The sequence below is a fragment of the Varroa destructor genome, unplaced genomic scaffold (genome assembly GCF_002443255.2).
Source record: "Varroa destructor unplaced genomic scaffold, Vdes_3.0 BEIS01000004.1, whole genome shotgun sequence".
NCBI classification, from domain to species: domain Eukaryota; kingdom Metazoa; phylum Arthropoda; class Arachnida; order Mesostigmata; family Varroidae; genus Varroa; species Varroa destructor.
Window position 1 is genome coordinate 33,340,876 of NW_019211457.1, and position 18,473 is coordinate 33,359,348.

Here is an 18,473-nt window from a genome sequence, read left to right on the forward strand (position 1 = left end):
GACCCTGTCGAACTGATACTATATACGAGGCCTGTCCTTTGAATATCCTTTGGGTTATAGGGTAGAGAACACGATCATAGAAAAGACTATCATTACTGCTACTACATTATTTGCTTGTTTTTTTCTTCTGCGAATCGGATGATTAACGGAAACATAAATCCCAGCCAAGCATTTAACTATTATACATGCTACTTATCAACAAGCAGAACGCGTGTGATTATTCTGTTATGTACTTATATGCGTTATTTGTTTGTAAGCGAAAAACAAGAAAATTCAATATCCTTTCCAAACTAACAAAACGCTATTTCAGAAACTGCCGTATTGTTTACGAAGCTGAACCGCGAGTGTACACGTACATCTTAGCTGTATGATGATGCGTACAGCTTTCTATTTATTTTATTGTCTGGGGGTATATTCAGTGCCCAATCCAATAGGCTAACTGTAAAGAAGAGAAGTTTATGGGCCCAGTAAATTTTTTCCGTCACACTAAGCCCCTTACACGAATATTGCATTGGCTTTGCACCGTGGCTTAACTTTCGTCCAACATGCATCGCCTTCGGCGACAGTCGCTGATGATGAGGATCGAACACCTCGGAAGCTGTTCAAGTTCACTTACCTTCGGTGAAAGGAGGGAGCCGGGGAATACGGAACCCCCCCGCTTCAGCAACCACTATGCCCCCGGCGCCGAATTGAATCATCTTGCGACGATTACAAGACAAGCACTGCTCATCGGATCATTTTATTTACATCAAATCGGCGAAATTTGAATTTCGAAACACATTCTTGCAATTAATGTTAAATTGCCATTCCAAACGCGATCAAAACGATTCAGTCTGAGGAACGAGAAATTACTAGTACTTATGTTAAAGATAAGAACTGGTATCTTAGTGGTGCAAATTTAACATCGAGCTCGCTTGAAAAAAAAACAAGACAAAAAACACGTTACCGTATAGATTATTCTGAAGGGATTGCAATTGGACAAAACTGAGCTTTCCCTGCAATATTATAGTCCGTTATCAAGCACAATTCGAAACACTATTTCCAAACAGCGTAATCGAGACTTCTATGTGAAAAGGAGCTACATACTCGTCGACAGCATAATGAGATCACTTGCAATGATACTAAGTCAGCAGATAAACAAACAGTAAATGACGTTTTCCAATACAGAAAGCTTACCTACATGCGGTATATGATATGCGATGGAATATATTTCTATCTGAGGAAACCGGCTCACTTTATGGTATACAACAGCATGCCCTTTGAAAGTATACGTTTTCAGTTCATTAACGCTGCTGAAGTCGCAGCCTACGTCTTTCAAAAGCGTTTCAGAAATCGTACGTTTTGAAGAATCGTAGATGTCGAACAAACAGTGATACATCTGCTTTCGATGTATTCACATACAGTACGCGCTGACCAAATAACATATCAGTGCGACGTATAGATCCGTTCTGTTGTAACGTAGCGGTCAATTCTGCCAGCTATTACTAACGTCGTAGCAAAATTTCATTTGAAAACAATGTGACTGGACTGTTTTTTCCACAGGACGTAATCGGCAAAACCACAGCGGCCGCTCTATACGATTGGTCGTCTCATAATACGATTCGTTGTATCAAAGCCAACGCTCGTGCTCGTCACGTTCTCCGATACCGATCTTCTGTATGTATATACATGCCGTTGCCCCAGGCACACGCCGCCGACATATCACATTTCTATAAAAGAACCGCGAACTCTTCACTTGTGGTACATCGTGTCCTTCGTTCCTAATCGAAAAGCGTGATATCATGTAGTTTAAATTCACTAAATCAATAATAAAATAAAATAAATAACAGGCGTTCTGAAAGAACTGCTATAGAAATTATAGATCGTTAAGAAATTGATTCGGGTTCTTAGAGATTTGAGAAAAACGTTACAAAAAATTATTAGAACACGAGTATAATGGTGACTAATAATTGATAAATTTGTTTAGTAAAAAACTTTTAATAAAGATTTGACCTGGTGGCATGTCGTACATTATTGTCATTATTAATCGATAGGTCAAAAAAGTACTCTCTCTTATGGAACATCTCTTGCAGGTGCTGGATTGACAATGGCCTGTGTGTATCTGACGATGTCGTGGAAAATCGCTTCTTATAATCAAGCAAAATTGTCTAACTAGATTTATGAACTAGAAGCTATTTGAGCATGTTCTTACCCCCTACCGACTACTTGAACGAAAAGATAAACGTTCCCATATTTGCTCGAGAATTGACTTTTTTTCTGTGATTTTAAATCGTACCCGCTTTACAGCGACCCTGTAGTTAAAACGCTTCACGTGCGCTTTTGTGTATAGTAGGTATATGTGTGTAAACAAGCAGTTCGAAACGGTCTCAGGTCGTCATTGCAGAGTTTATCTATAAAACGGAAGATTTAGATGTAGGTCTAATCTAGAGTCGCACACATACCGTACTACTATTGAAATAAATGTCATAGGACAAAATCAGAAACAAAGAAGATAATTACTTTTGTAAATAGGCGGTGTAGCACAACATATATTGCATCTGAATTTATCGGAAAAGCAGGGACAAATGGTCATCAGTTTAAGACTTTGTCTTTTGTTAATTAAACGATTTGATTTTGCTTAGCTTTTTGAACGGCTCAATGACGATTGCAGCGACGAAGGAGAAAATTTATGTAATCGAAAAGCTTTGTCCACAAAAACAATGGTTGTACAAGCATATTTTCAGTTGATTCGAGTTGTAGTTGAAAGACCACAGCCGATTCGGCGGAACCGCCGATACTTTGCGATACCTAATGTTTCCCTGTTTATATATAAAAAATATATATATATATATATATATATAAAAAAAAAAAAAAAAGAGCTCTAACTATTAAAGACCACAGTCACGTTGATTTGAAAAAGGCGCTTAAACTTGAACGCTTCGAAATTCGAAAAAGATCGAAAAGAAAGCTGAGGCGGAAGAACCGAATTTTTTTGACTCCCAACAGACGAAAATTTTCATTTACTTTCAACGTTGTTAGAAAAAAAAACGCTACGAATCAGCGGGTCAGACGTTGCTTGCCGTATTTAACCATACGGGGCTCTATTTTACCTATCTATTTAGACGAAAGCCTTCCTGTACCTGAGGAAAGAGTACGCCCTTGGAAATGGCGGGGGAGCAATATGCTTACGTGTTGCATGTATAACATATAACATAGCATCTCCAAAATGTAGCAAGTTTGCTGTCTTGCGAAGATAGCAGTACCGACAGCAAGAAAATGTTGTTGCTACCTCTTCGGCGACCAGCTTCTTGTTGTGGATACTTTAGCGGAATGATTTTCCATCTGAACAGGCTGCTACGGTCTCCCTTGAGACTTTGTTCTCCCAACAATTCAAACCATTACCATTTTGCTTTCACCTATTGTTCTAGCCAGCCTCATGCCATGTTTCGACTTCATCCTTGGCAGAACTGAGCTGAGAAGATCAACTTACTATCGTGAACTTCTACTCTTCGTTAGTACAACAAAACTGACGACAGGGGACGTGAAAAGCGAAAGCTGTAGCTGCTAGCCGCAGTTGCTTTTCAGAAAAGCCTTACACATTTGCAATAACGGCCCAATGGCAACAGCGCGTCTAATATGAGCGATACGCTTATAGCATAAATGGCGCAAGCTTCAGCGGGGCATGTGCAGATATTCCATTTGTAACCTATACGAACTTGCCAGTGGCTTCTCCGCAAGTCGTTATCCGCTAGACGCGTGAAATAAAACAAACTACCTTGACGTAAATGTTGCATTAACGTTATTGATTTTTTTGCTATTTCGTACGTTCAATATTTGTGTGGACTAAAAAACCACAAGATTATTACAAAATCGGTTTTCGGCATTTGCCTAGAGAATGGCGAAGTCTACCGGAAAAGGGTGCAACACATTGTGCCGATGGGTCATCTCCTCATATAGTACGGCCTTTGCGACTTCAACCCATTTTTCTAAAAATCTGCAAAACACCCTCTAAAAGATGCCCCCATTCAGTGGATCTTTTAATTTTAAACAAAAAAAAAGAAAAAAGAAAAGTATCTGAACTTTGAAAAAATCGATAGTTCTCAGTGCAGTCTAAGTTTCTTTTGGCTGATGATGGGATTAATGTTATCACTGTATTCGATAGCTTTCCTCTTTCGGGACTGACGCGTAATATCAATGCGTATCGAAGTGTTCTATACGTCAAACAAACAAACAGAAAAGATTGATAATTAAACAATGGTTTGGAGCAACGACACGCTTTTTTTTTGCGTTAACAATAGGGAACGATGTCTCATGCTACTATAAGAAAAGCTCGATAAATTTAGCACAAAATATCTTATTGTTATGAACGACAGATTTTGCAGTGAAAAAAGCCCTGATGTCACTTTATTGAGTGTGGAAAAAATTGCTTGTGGGTTGATACAGGTCGCTAATATCACTTTGATGGATGGATAAATGCTTCGAAAGTCTATGTCATGGCTTTTATCGTGCCATCTGAATACATCGACAACTATCTAGAAATAATCTGTTCCATTACAGAAAAGCGCTCGATGATCGTTACTGACATTACTTAGATTGAAACATTTAGTAACATAACCAAACATCTATCTACCCGCAAAACAAACATGGCTTCGTATGTAGACGTTATTTTTTTTGGTGAACGTTAAAATACTTTAGACGGCAGCACGCGGTGAAGTGCACCATCACGCTCGGCCTAACCAACGACAGTGGATAGATTCTTTGTTAAAAGTTAACCAGGAACGGCATAGACATTTGAAAATGTTTCCGTTGTCAGATATTTGACGCAGTCCATATTAAAAGCTACTCGATAGGTTCTTCCATGATTCATAGGTTAGTTTAATAGCGTGGCCAATCTGAGCCGTACAGTTCAGTGTGGCTTTTGAGAATGATGACCACTCCAAATCAGCTAATTTCATGCAAACTATTTAAACATTTCGTTCGATCTTCATGGTATAGAAGAGAGAGGTATAGGTAACTTAGAAGGGGTATGATGGCATGAACCTTTGTATACTCGGCATAGAAGTACACGCAGAGATTCTTTGCTATGAGCAGCGTTTTCGGAATCACGCTGCTTTGTGTTCGTGTGCGTAGATAATTTGTATGTGATTCCGTTATCGAAATACGTATACTTCCCAGCTGGACTACATCGCTGTGCTCGAATAGGCCGAAATAGCTTCTTGTCGGACGTTGCAAGGTAACATGTTGATTATCTCGAAAAAAAAAAAAAAAAAAGAAGGAATCCCTGAGGATTTTGATGTTATCAATCTTTTCCTTTTCTGAAATCTAATCGTTCCGGCTAGAAATGCTTCGAAGGTGAACTGGCTGCAAAGCCTATCGTGGGAACGCCTGTTCCCATTTAAAAAAGTCCACTATCGTGCTCCGTGTTTGAGGGGAATCAGCTCTTTGCAAGCGGCTTTCTGTTATGAAACAAAGACGCGTTATGGAAACATTTCACTTGGAACTAGCTAATATACTATTAAGTTGTCGCACAAATTTTTGCCGCTTGCTTTTTTTTCGTTCGGTTTCTTAACGCTAATGGGATGGTGTGGCATTCGCATTAACGTTACAGCGTACCACGCGGTATGTTTTTCATTACAGCGTCACTTTCTAATAATTGTATGAATCTGGGTTGAGGTCTCGTAGCTTCAAAGTCTACACCCTCAATACTCATGAAACAGTTTTTCCGTCTGTTAGATTAGGGGACAATCCCTATCAATCTCGTCCTAGAATATAACGAGGTTTTATAATATTACAAGCGCTCGTCACCGGAGTATTGCTTTGCCGTGCAACTAGGTAGAAATGCTTGCTAACAATGATTACACAAGCGTTTAGCAGGTCGCTATCAGATTCAGCTTCGGCCTGTTGTCGTGGTAACAATGAGAACTCGTTCTATCGCAACATCTCCGTAATGGTCGGCCGATCATACTAAGCCTCTCCCAAATCAACAGCCGAGCTAACGTCGGCGCTCGTCCGCGTCATAGAAAATACAGGTTTGCTTCGATAAGGGAAAACCAAGCGAATTGCTTTTAGATTTATCTTCTCGTCCAGAAATGATCTGAGGGTAATTCGTACGGCTAAAATTCAAGCAAAATACTTCGTGCGAAATGAATTAGTTATTTGCCTATTGTTGAATGCTTTATGGCAACGTGTTACACATTAATCTTTAGGAGTTAGCCATCATACGTTCTGTGTCTATACTGGTGTCTATTAGCAAGACAAAACAGCTCAGAATATTTGTGTTGGGTTCGGTGAACGACGACGGGATCGTTTCTGTTTTTGCAAAATGATGGATTTGTTCCAAAAGTATTTATTTCGTTAAACTGTCGAAAAGCTTATCGTTCAAACAACGACGTTCCTTCTCCTCGTTACTTCGGATAAGAGCCTCACTGTACTTTAGATATTTCAGCATTTACCTACCATGACGGGCAGTTTGTTACATTATCAAACCGCCGAAATTTAACTTTGTGCAATAAGAAAACTACGAAAAACGAGAGAGGTAGAGCAGTCGTAGTAAAAAAACAATTTCATTTGGCTCGATATGATGAATTTGCTGCGGCTCACATGCACCCATGTTTATTTAAATCAGAAACCCTGAATTTCTAATTCACGCGCCAATCCGCGACACGCAACGTCGATTTCAGTACCTTAGAGTCACTAGAACGGTCTACTGCGTTACTATCATGATTTTCGAACCCACGAAATAAAATATTCAACAGATTTGTTGGACGACGCATCGTTAGTATTCTCTTTTGATTATGCTATATGCCCATTTCCCTTAAGATAATGCCAACACTGCATAGAGTTTGTCGTTTTTTATTCAAGGCACGCCCAACATTCGAATATTGGCGGCAACTGCCAATACATCACAACATAGCTTCTCCCTAACCTGGCCAGATGGCGCCACGGATCACCGTTCGGTAATGCTCCCCGATCGGCGCGACCCCTTGCGGTGAAAAAGCTCAGTCCGCAAGAAGGCATGCTTCAGTTGTTGATTTACCTCCAAACGGGAGATCTGTGTCGGTGCGCGCTTAAGCGGCAGTCTCGCGAGTGTGACCTCCTGAGCTTTGAAATAGCGAAGGAAGGCAAACGAGAGAGAGAGAGTGCGATCCTTGGTCGCTGACCTAAGAGGAACGGCAACTGGAAGCCAATGCCGTTCACAGCAAAAGCCTCGTTGTGATAATTTTACATCAGCAAAAAAGAGTTTGGATATATGATGCCGTGTTTGGTGTATGAAGCGGCAAAGCTGTCCTGGTATTACCATACTGCTAAAGGCAACGCATGATCTTCTGTTACGGTGACGGCTAAATCGATATAATATAATTATTGTTATTATTAAAGCCGCTAAAAGAAAGGAGTGTGTGTCATCTCGAATTGGATTTATTACTTTCTACCACACGTCTATATGCATTAACGTAGTTCTACAAGTGGTGATATCATCGATTCAACGACGACTACCGCTACTACTGCAACGGCTGTTGTGCGCTGCCGAAAAGTTATCGTAATTTGCGAATTAAGTGCAGTTCGGAGAAGTTGTGCTGTGTGCTAACTTGCGAAAAGAAAAAAGTGCTTGCGGCTGTTCGGTGTATTTGTGTATATTACGACCTCGTCATTTAAATGCATACAAATTCCGGATATTATCAGTTCTGTCAATTAATGGAGTGTGGTATCATCATAGAAAAAAGTTGGGTTAACTTCAGTAGTGGGCTGTAACGAGTTCGCTTGAAAACAAGCAGAAGTGACAAGTTAAATGAGCACGAAAGCAAAAAGCTTAAAAAAGTAAAGTTCAGAGCAAAAAGATAATTACTACACAGTCACCTTTCAGTGTGTTGTGCCATAACTTGGATGATAAACCTATTGTGCGCCTTCGGATATCCTAGATATTAGACTAGTCCTCAGCAGCAACAGTAGCAGTAAGTGCTGCTACGGCGGCCAAGGAAAAGCAGGCTATTGTATGATCAGTAAACAGTGAACGGACCGGACTAACTAAACTCTGATTTTTGTCCAAAGGATAGCTAATATTTAGTCAAGACGAGGTAAGTCATGGCATAAAATTATACACAAAATAGAGAATATGCTAGTTACGATTGAGGTCACCATCTGTCCGTACCCACTATTCAATTGTTTTCCCTCGAAATCAGTTGGAGCAATTGCTCAGGAGCATTATACCAGCTGGTCAACTGGACAAAAAAATATATATCTGAAGTACAGTGATGACTGGACTATTTGTTTTTACTATCAGCCCATTCGAGGATGTATCTTAGGTGACGGGCGAAAAGTTACTTGGCGCCATTAGTAACTTCTCACCCTATCGTTAATAAAGGCACTGCCGCTGATGGATTTAGACTGTTTGAGCAGAAAGAGCCAAGGGGTAAGCCGGTCCCATTAAAACCGTAGAAAATAGTCACCAAACTGATATTTATCTACTGGATAACATCAGATATCTAAATAACAGTAATTGTTACTTTTATACTAGAACGATATAGAGTCTCTATGTTTGTGTATCTGAGCCCATTGTACGATTCAAACACAGAGGAGCATACACCATGTGTACATTGAAACTCGTTTATATATATATATATAAAGCGAAAATAGTGGCCTTGCAGGCTAGGTGAATTGATCGATTGTGTCGCCTGCGTGGTGAAATGCTACAAGACGAGCCAGTCTCAGCATCCATTGCTTTTCGATCGGCCTTTTACTAAACTGACATGTCTGATTTTTATCGCAAACGGGATGCTAGAAATTTAACTTGATCATTTCGGATATGTCTGTCGCATCCTTCAATATTGACATGTGTGTTTAATATCAACAAAACGACAGCGGCATGGACAGGAACAACAAAACAGCAGACGCACTTAACAACATTGCAAGTACGGAACGAATAGTAAACAATTTTATGGGAAGAAAAACGGAGGCAATCGGATTGTGTTCGTTCTCGCCGTCCCACGACTGCCCTCATCTTTCTTGTCAGGCAGAAGTCGCCGTGTAACGTAATCGCTCTTTTTGTTGTCATGACTTCGTTTTTTTATGTTTTTCTCCTTTTCCCCCATGGACGTGTGTACCGTGTTTCTGTGCTGACGTGTGTACGTCGCTGTTCAAGTGACACGAGTGGTCGAGCCCCAGTTGGCTTTCTCCCACGTTGCTACATACGTAAGCGTATTGCCTATACACAAATCTATATTTCAAAGGTACGGACATGTGCCAGCACGCGGGACAAGTTCGAGCTCATAGTAAATATGAAAGTTTACCACAGGCCTTCTAGCCTATGGATGGCTGAAGTGAAGCTAGCTATTGCGTGGTTGCCGCTACTGTTGCCATTAAGTTTCAACTGCTGGCGACTCCTCAACCTGATTTCGTTCTAGAAACTGTAATTGTTAAACAATTGGCTCGGGTCGATTTCTAAACGTCGCTCTATTTTCATTGTTTTCTGTGTTTGTGTGTCTGCCAAGTCTTGTGGCTATATGTGATCGAATCTTGACGCCTAATGGGTCAGGATACGGCTTTCGTTGCTGTAACTTTAGAATGCCAGGAGCGAAGGTCACTGTCCTGTTTTAAACGTTGGATGTGGAAAGCTGAGTGTAGCAGACGAAAGTATCATAGATCAATGACAAATGACCTGTGTCTGAATAATGGCAAAAGTGTGAAGGGAAGCAGATTATCGCAAAATTCATCACGAATAAATCTTCGCCGCGTCGAACGTAAATTGTACCCATTGCAAATTGCGTACCATCTAGTCCTGTATTTGTGTTCATCTAGAACACAATTGAACAAACTCGAACTGATCAACGACTGGCTCAAGCGCTCGAACATTTTTAGTATCGAACGTGATGCTACCTGATTGAGAAAATGAAAGTGTCGAACGTAAAGAAAGACCCGACGCAGCGGCAGCCGCCGCCGCCGCCGCCATTACGTCGAAACTCGGAAGATGCGTCCACCCTTTTCCCGTTCCAAATTGATGATAATAAATTCTGTTTGGCAAACATGCGCTCTTGTTGTTCGCTTTTACAGGCTAGCAGTCCCATATGTTTAGTTTCTTCCTTCTGTCCATCCATACTTTATTACTGCGAGAAGTTGCTATGTTGCCCTCTAGCTCTCCTGCGACGTCTGGAGCTAAAAGCAAAGTTATGCGTTTCTTTGATCGAGAGAATGTAGCGGCTGGTGAAGTCTGGTGCCAGACTGACAACGTCTCGCACCCCACGCGACGTAATCGCGCCACGCTTCGTCCCAACTTACGCACACACGTCGATCGATGTTAGTACTACTATCGCTGCTTTCTCCCCTCAGAATTTGTTTAATTGACGTCATTGTGAATTTTTCAATCTCCCGCTCACTCGTTGGCTCTCTGAAAGCATTAATATTGCCCGAAAGTAGCAAACGAAAATGCTTGTTTCGTACTCTCTCTCTCTGTCGAGGTATCGCTGGGCCTCAGTTAATTCCTTTCGGGCTGCAAGTAAATGTTCGTTCGGGTGACTCATGCGAAAACGCCTCCGATCAGAAAGTTCTGATTATCTTTAAGCATATAGTAAAGGCTCCTTGTAGCCGTATTTCATACATGTAGCTTTCTCAATTCATTCAAACTTATCCTACCGATTGTAGGGGAACACTTGTGTAAGCAAACGTAGTTAAACAATTCATGTATATACATACGTAAATACAATGATCATTTCTGTGATAGATCAGATATCTGAGGCCTAATTAGGTCGTATAGTTGTTATATCGTTTACTAGGCTTACTGTAGTTGATATTGTCGCAGATTTCTATAGTTGTTTGCCTTTCTTTGTCCTTAGTTGGTTTTGCGGTAAAATAAGATCGACCTTTCCGGCGCCGGTGGCGATCAGTTGTTTTCTGAACGGTGTGCTATAGTTATGCAGAAGTAGTAACAACAGGTTGTATAGAAAATGGGAATGTTATCCATGGCGATTCCAGTTGTTAGGCTGTTTCTCCTTCTGTCTACTCTGTCGTGACGGTTGTAGTTGACACGATCGTGCCTAATTTGACGCTCCCACCATCAGCCCTGCTACCCCCTACCGCTAAACTTACTAGGCCCTTTGTTCCATCGTAGAGCAGCTGTGTGCTGCGGTACTGCGAGCTTGTTGTGTCGCCTCTTTTTAAGCGAAATCTAATAGAATGTGCTTTGCGCGGCAGTTACAGCCACAGCAATATCACTAACGGAAACGAGAATAACAACAGCGGCCGAGAGAGGACAAAAAGGTTTAGCTCTAACACCACCGAGTAGATTCAAGAAGAGGAAATGGCAATGGGGAGGCAAAGAAATTCGGTTTAACGCTGCGCCCCTGACAGCGCTGCACATAGCATCCATACACTATCAGCAGTAGCAGCAACAGCGCAAAGTGATGGTTGCGTTGAGTGAAGTTTAAGGCCACGGCCTTGCAGCGTTTTCGCCGGCTGTCCGTTCACTCGCCCGTCCGTTTGTCCACAAGTTCGCTGGGTCGACTGTCTAAGCATAGGAGTGACTGCCTGTTGTCTACGCATTATTCTCTCCTTTTGTCTGCCGTAGCAGTGCTAGCGGTACAGCACAGACCACAAACTGCACAGCATACTTGCGTCGGTACAACCGGAATCATCGTCGCCATCTATGTTTAGGGCCAGCAATGGCAGCAACGTTAGCAGCAGCACTACTACTATTACTACCAGTAATGTTTGTGCCGGCACTTATTAAATAATAAGCGCCGTCGCTGCTGTTGTACTTCAGCCATCAAATGCTACGTAGAAGTAACAGCAGTGGCTGATGCTGTTCACGACGTAATAGGACGGAATAGTGGTTTGACAGTGCTGCAATACTGAACTGCAAACAGGTCTTCTTCAACGAACGCAAACGCATACGCTGCTACATCTATATGTTATATATAGAACTTTTTAAATATGAGGCGAACGACGAAAAGAAGATACATCTGGTTCCGCTGGCAAAGACAGCAAATATCTGGGGAGGGGGTATTTTCTGCGTACTTTCTGGCGAATCGCGCTGCCGCGTCGTACGAATTTTCGCTTCTTTCCGCCGTCATTGTCGCCACTACACCAGACACGCTAGCGCTGGCTATGCTGGTGGCGTGGTGGCGGACGACGGAGAGTGGGTGGTGCGTGACGGTGGCGAGTAACGAGAGAATGATGCGTTTATCTACATTTTTCTACGTCGCTCAGACATGAACAAACGTGCAATAACGGCACAGCTTTCGTACAGAAATAGCTCGTTGTTTTTCCGGTTATCGAATTTTAGTGTATACGTATCAACGAACACGTTTACGCAATGCTGAAAGATACAGTTCACGTTAAACAGAAAATCCTGCCTAAGAATTCCGAAAATGGCGAATTCCCATTTATTTGAACACTTGCTTGACAGGTGTCGCAAGCATGCTAGAATACAAATATTTATGCGTGCGTTCACATGCAGATTAGCTCGGCGTGATCAGCAAGAGGGATCCGAGGAACCTATCCGTCGTACTGCTCGGACGAGTCGTCAGTCTTACGTAAATGCATGTTTGGTTCACGTTTAGAGAATGTATTAAGACGCGGTCAGAACCAATTCGAAAGACGATGACAAATTTATATCGGTAAATGGCCAAAAAATCAATGCACATATCCGTAACATTCGTGGTACATGAATACGTATAATAGAAATGTGTATGCATTTTTTTTTTTATAAAACGCAGTGAATTGGGCGAGATTTTACGGTGCTAGCTTTCGTAAATCCTGTCAGTGTCGATGAGCACGATCAGATACCGGCGGCTCCGCGCGCATATGAGTTACCGTTCTTGCCCCCAGGCCATAGGCCAACTGGCTTGCTTTTACCGTTAGCGGGCCGGAACGACGATTTCACAGTCACTCGCTCTGCGCTTATTGATATACTTTTACTCTAAAATTTGATCTAGCACATCTCAGCGACGTTTTTCCGGTTGGATGTCCCCATCCCTCAACCGTTATCCCGTAACTTCGATAAATATTATTCCCGCTATGCTGTCCAGACCTGCTGATCCAGGCGTGAAAATTTTTTGCCAACTTTCAGTAAATCGCGATTCACTCGTGTTGTTGATTCCAGTTTTCTTATAAATGACTCGCTACCACTCTCGGCTTTAGGTTCTTTTTATCGGTCCGAGAGGGAATCCTAAAGGCAATGGATCAGGAAATTGATATATTTAATACTGTTTCCTTGTAAATTCATCGTATAAAATTACAGATAGATATCATACGGACAGATAGCGCAATAGTGATATCAGCTGTTCGAACACGAAAGAAATTGAATCTATAAGATATATATATATATGATCTTAATTTCCCTAAATGCCTCTTATAACAAAATGATCATTAGGAGCACGCGCAGTATACAAATGGCCCTGTTACAAAAACGCATATTATTCTGAGTATATAAAAACCTGTGGCTGTTTTGCCATTATGCGTGCATGAGCTTGGTGTAACGCATAGATTACCTAATATAGACCAACTGTATGCAAGCTATCACGTTTTAGGCACAAGCTTATTGTTGGGCAGTTCACGGCGGACGCATTTGTCGGGATCGAAGACCATAGCCAGGCTTAGATCTTGCTTAGCTGATGTCGCCTTATTGTTACGTTATGCCTTGGGTGGACGAATAGAGTCTGAAAGTATGGCAGGCTGTTGCTAAACATTTATCAGCATTTTTACATTTTCGTCGTTTTCAGCTTCGTTCGGTCGTCTTTCTTTAGGGGCGCCCCTCCTGTTTCTTCTTGTTGTGTCGTTCTTCTTCGGTCACCGCTTCCCGTTCGCCGGCGTGTGCTATCGTCTCGACTGGGCGGTTAGTACCGGTAAGCACAATTTTGTTTGCGGCAGTCTATGCCGATATTGTGAACACGGCTTACTACCCCGCCTTGGCGGACATACTCGGTGGCAGTTGGCTGAACCATCGTGCTAGTAGAAGCACACACGGCGCGTATCATATCTGCTAGTATCGAGTATATCTGCTGGTTGATTTATTCCTTGAAAATAGTCGAAATGAAGTGGTTTATTTGTTCTAATTCTTTTATAAATTATTTTAGTTTCGTCCTGCAGGATCCCTGTAGCTTGTATTTTGACCGTTGATAAATATGAACATTCGGTTTTCGCCATTTTTTCGCCTAGACGTATGCACGTACGGGCCGAACCCCACGAGCTACTATTACGACCTCATGCAAGTATAGTTACCCTCCATTGTCATAGCGTAGCGACGCGAGTCTGATCTGAGTGAAACAGGGCGGCTTCGCATGGGCTATTAGTTGTCGATTGCCTCTTCTGCTTTGAAGCCAACAAGTACAGTTCATAGGTTCTAAGCGTCGGTGTTATCTTCTCCAGCGGCTAGTTGTAGACGGTTTTTATTCTTCGTTTGTATCGATTCGGATCGGCTTGGCCGATTCCCAGCCGGTTCAATAGGTCTGACCTTAATTGTATTACACGCGTGGATCAAATACTAGAAACACATCAATTGCGCCAATTCATTCGCTAGCGTTTTAGCACTTCGCGTTTTATACTTCTGCTCTGCTTAAACCTACTAGAGCATTCGGTAGAAAAAAGCAAAAAGGCACGACTGTTGGCGCTTTCAGGTTTCCTCTCTTGGCCTTTAATCACATAGTCGAGAGGCTGCTCGCAGGTTATCTCTAGTCACACCTTTTATTTAGACGCATGACTGTGGTCGCTCGTTCGTGAGTAACGTTGGGGTCGCATGTTACAGACGAGCCGCGTTTAAACCGCCCAATATGCTATGAGCATTCGGCCAGCGAGCCTAAAATCTGTTGGTTAGGTTCTTTACAGGAACGATTGTCGCCATGGTACGCCCGGCGTTGTGGTGTGAGGTCTTAATGTCAATTTTTCTCCTATATCTTTCCCTACTCATGAGCATACTTCTCAGTACGTACAGCAACCGACCGTGGACTCATGCTGTGTACGTTCGACCTGTGTACGTCTATGCAATGTCTTCGCAACGCTGAACGCATTATCGTAAAAGGCAACTCAGCAACAGTGACTGACAGGACATCGATGAAATGCGTTCTGAGAATTGTAATAGCGACGATGGTTATAACAATTAGTATAAATGATATGTACGAAATTTTTTTGTAATCTATCTTCCAAAGATCAATGGATTTCATCAATTGCTCAGTAACGATACTTTTACCGCCTCGTTCATATTGCTACCGCCGTTGGCACAATGATTGAAGTCGCTACATCTGAGAGTTTGAATATGGCGCGACAGAGGCGCCCCCATAAATCGAGGTGGCTTGTTAGGAGCTCGTCCTAAATGGCCCCACCATCCCGAGAAATCTCAAAGCCATCAATTCGATTTGCTTTTAGAATTGAAAGAGTTACTCCAATCACAGCTCACAGCGGCAGCTATAGCTGTCATAACAGATAGACGCTAGGCCCATTTTGCTCCCCATCCGCCATTGCAGCGCTATCTCATTGTAGGAAAGCCAGATCGTCATTAGCTATTACCGTCATAATGATATGGTAACAGTATAATAATAATAATAATAAAGATCTAAATATTCATATTCCACTAGTTTGCATTGGTAATGCACGCAGCTGTGGCCAGCCACTGACAAGTAGCTAGCTAATGGACTAAAATCGGCTAAAGTAAATATTTGCTTTGGAAATGGGCTGGGGATAGGAAGCGCACAGTCGTCACTAGCATGATAGGCAGCCTCCTCTATGGGTGTATACTGTTTGTTGGAGGGGATTTGTGGAGGGGAGCTAAGCTAACTGTCATTCTGGATGCGCCTAGCTTCGCATCCATATATATTAGAGAACGCGAGAGAATATTGTACCTGCTGCTGCCCTGCATATAAGCAGATGGCAGGTTAGTGTACAGAACGTATCTAAAAATGCTGTCAGCGTTCGATTCTTTAGGTTTCGTATTGTAGTTTGGGGAGATATGGGCGAGGCGAACCCGGTGCTGCCATTATCGTCATGAACAGTCTAATTCGCTACCAGAGATTTGTGGTGCTGTGCTTGCCGCTTTCCGAGCACGTCCTATGGCTGTCCATCAGCTTTTCGTTTAAAAAGGCTCAGGTGCATCACAATAACATGTTGCTATGAAAGAAATTACAGAGGCCTGACTTGCCGACCTCACTTCGTGCAGCTGAAGTTCAGTTATTGATCCAACCCTTTTCATTAAAAGGAAATATTTTTTTTTTTACGATTTTGCCGAAGCGGATCTGCGTTGCAGAAAATGCAGAAAATAATGCAGAAAACCATTGAGCTGATTATCTTTCCATGTACTGATTCTGTTCGACAGGCAGGACCCGTCTGCATAGAAGAATGTTCACTAGAACATTTAGATTTTATAGCACGATATGTAAGTTATAAAATTATATGTTTAGTAGAAACAACCACGATACAGGGACTGTTATCAACATTTGTGTTGTCAATGGCAGCGGCCACTGCTACAGTTTCCGCATGGATTAGGTCGAAAGGTACACTGCTGTGCCTTCTCAAGCTATTTTAGCCGGCCTCATTTGACCGCTGACAGCCACTGGTAAATAGCGGCCTCCATTGAAATGGACAAGTTCGATCTGGCGCTTCGAACGATCCGCTGGCGATGCTACCACGTACGCGGTGCTAACCGTTTTTTTACGTTTGACCACGGCATATTGTCGCCGCTTAGCCAACGGCACTCTAATGTATGTAGCCTATTTTGAAAAGCGGTGACGTCCCCTGTTTGTTGACCTGCCCGATTTCGGTACGCAGCGCTCTATCCACTGCATATAATCACAGCGCTATATCGGATGGGCTAACTGTAACCTTGTTGATTTGGCCAAACCGGTCCACGTAATCAGGTTGCTTAATGTGGATTAGTTCGGGTCTGTTGTGCTTCGCGTGAGGTTTAAGAGACACAGGGCAATCTGTGGAACAAGAAGCGAAAGAAAGGATACCGGCTTTTTCTATATCCATACATAAGTCCATCTATACGGCTACGAGGGAACAAATCTAATAAATTAGTTGCATCTTCACTGCGTCGGCAGTATACAGGTATCGATTCTATTCTACCGCACGATCCGGCCAATGTAAACAAGGACATAAGTGTCACAGACTATATATATTATTTACAATATCCTACATTCGGTGTGTAAGATAAGAGTTGATATTGGGAAATTTTTCTATGTAGGAACTTACTAAACGTGTGTAAACCTTTGGAGTAGGCTTATATATATGTATATCTATTTGTTGTCTGTTATATGTTGCAAGCCGACATGGATACGCGTTGGATCGCTGGATCTTGAATTAGATGACTGTGCGATTGTCTATTCGATCAGAATAAATCCAGAGTTCTTTTTTTAGCAAAACTAGAGAGGCTCAAACGATGAAGGCTAGGTTAGAAGTTTCTATGAACTGGCAATGGACGTCTTGTACGTTAGGAATAGGTGCGCCGTCGAAACCTTAGAGAAAACATAATCGTCCGATAAGCTTAGGAAATACTGCTAAATACCGCTAAAAAATCAGTAGAAAACACGGCTGAAGTGGTTCATTTAAATTTTATAGAACGGATATCTCGGTTCAGTAGCTTATTGGCGTATAACAATTCAACGAAGTTTGTTTGCTGATAGCAAGGCTAGATTGTTAAATACGAACGTCCTAAAAGCGAAATATATAAACCGAAGGTGAAGATAGGATACGCCAATCATCGTCCCTTCTTCGTACGCTGTAATTTGTAATCTAACTTTTACGATGGTACAGATATGGTTGCGTAGAAGCCAGCTGGCGATCATTTTTCACGGACCTAGCGGGCAAAAGACGAACATGAGATTCTTCTAGCCGTAACCTATGCATAGGTATGCTACAGGTATTCTATTTATAGATATGTGTAATGATTTAGCAACATACGAAAGTTAAATCTGAGTTGAATCGGCACACAACGAAACTACCTTCGAACGATACCTTCAGACATTGAACTTTTTATGTTAGGTCTAACATTTTCCAGTGCTCCACCACTTTAGAAGCTTCAGGCAGGATCGCTCCGTTGATACCGTAACGTTATGACATTAAGTGAATGTTGTTCATCTCGCGTGTGCTGTCCAATGTCTAACGGCGGGACTGCCGTCCGGAAAAGGCAGTACGTCAATTGTCGCCAATGGTATCGATTGAGACAACGGCCATTCCGATTTGTCGGAGGGCAAAAGTATTTGTCGTCCAGGTTCACTGATACTGATCCTTACAGTTAGTGTATGTCCTGTACAGGCACACACATATATATTTATGTTAAAGAGTTGAACAAGCGAACCAATTAAATTATCACAACGAATAAAGGTAGTGCATAATGACAGACGGAAAAAGGACAAAGCCATTCAAACGGAACTAAGAACCTCGATTAGCATACGTATGCACAACGCATACGCAACTTACCCCACAGGCGTGGAAGGAGTGATAATCAGGGTGACAAATACCGACATATAAGGAAGCGGCATGTCGCCCGCCTGCCAACCATGCCTGCACAGGTTAAT

General features: G+C 42.2%; 1 protein-coding gene across 8 annotated transcripts in view; it reads left to right on the forward strand.

Moving 5' to 3' along the window:
* Positions 1-7,015: 7,015 nt before the first annotated feature.
* The window catches only part of LOC111248619 (latrophilin Cirl-like), a 451,353-nt gene continuing 439,895 nt past the window's right edge, over positions 7,016-18,473 (forward strand). For 4 of the 8 annotated variants that reach the window (XM_086988337.1, XM_022801241.2, XM_022801250.2 and 1 more), the window contains exon 1: positions 7,016-8,051. The gene's annotated coding sequence lies outside the window, so the exon portion shown is untranslated. Of the gene's footprint in view, positions 8,052-8,942; positions 9,006-13,688; positions 13,812-18,473 lie in introns of those variants that run through there. The other 4 variants (XM_086988339.1, XM_086988338.1, XM_086988340.1 and 1 more) reach the window with 3 other exon arrangements.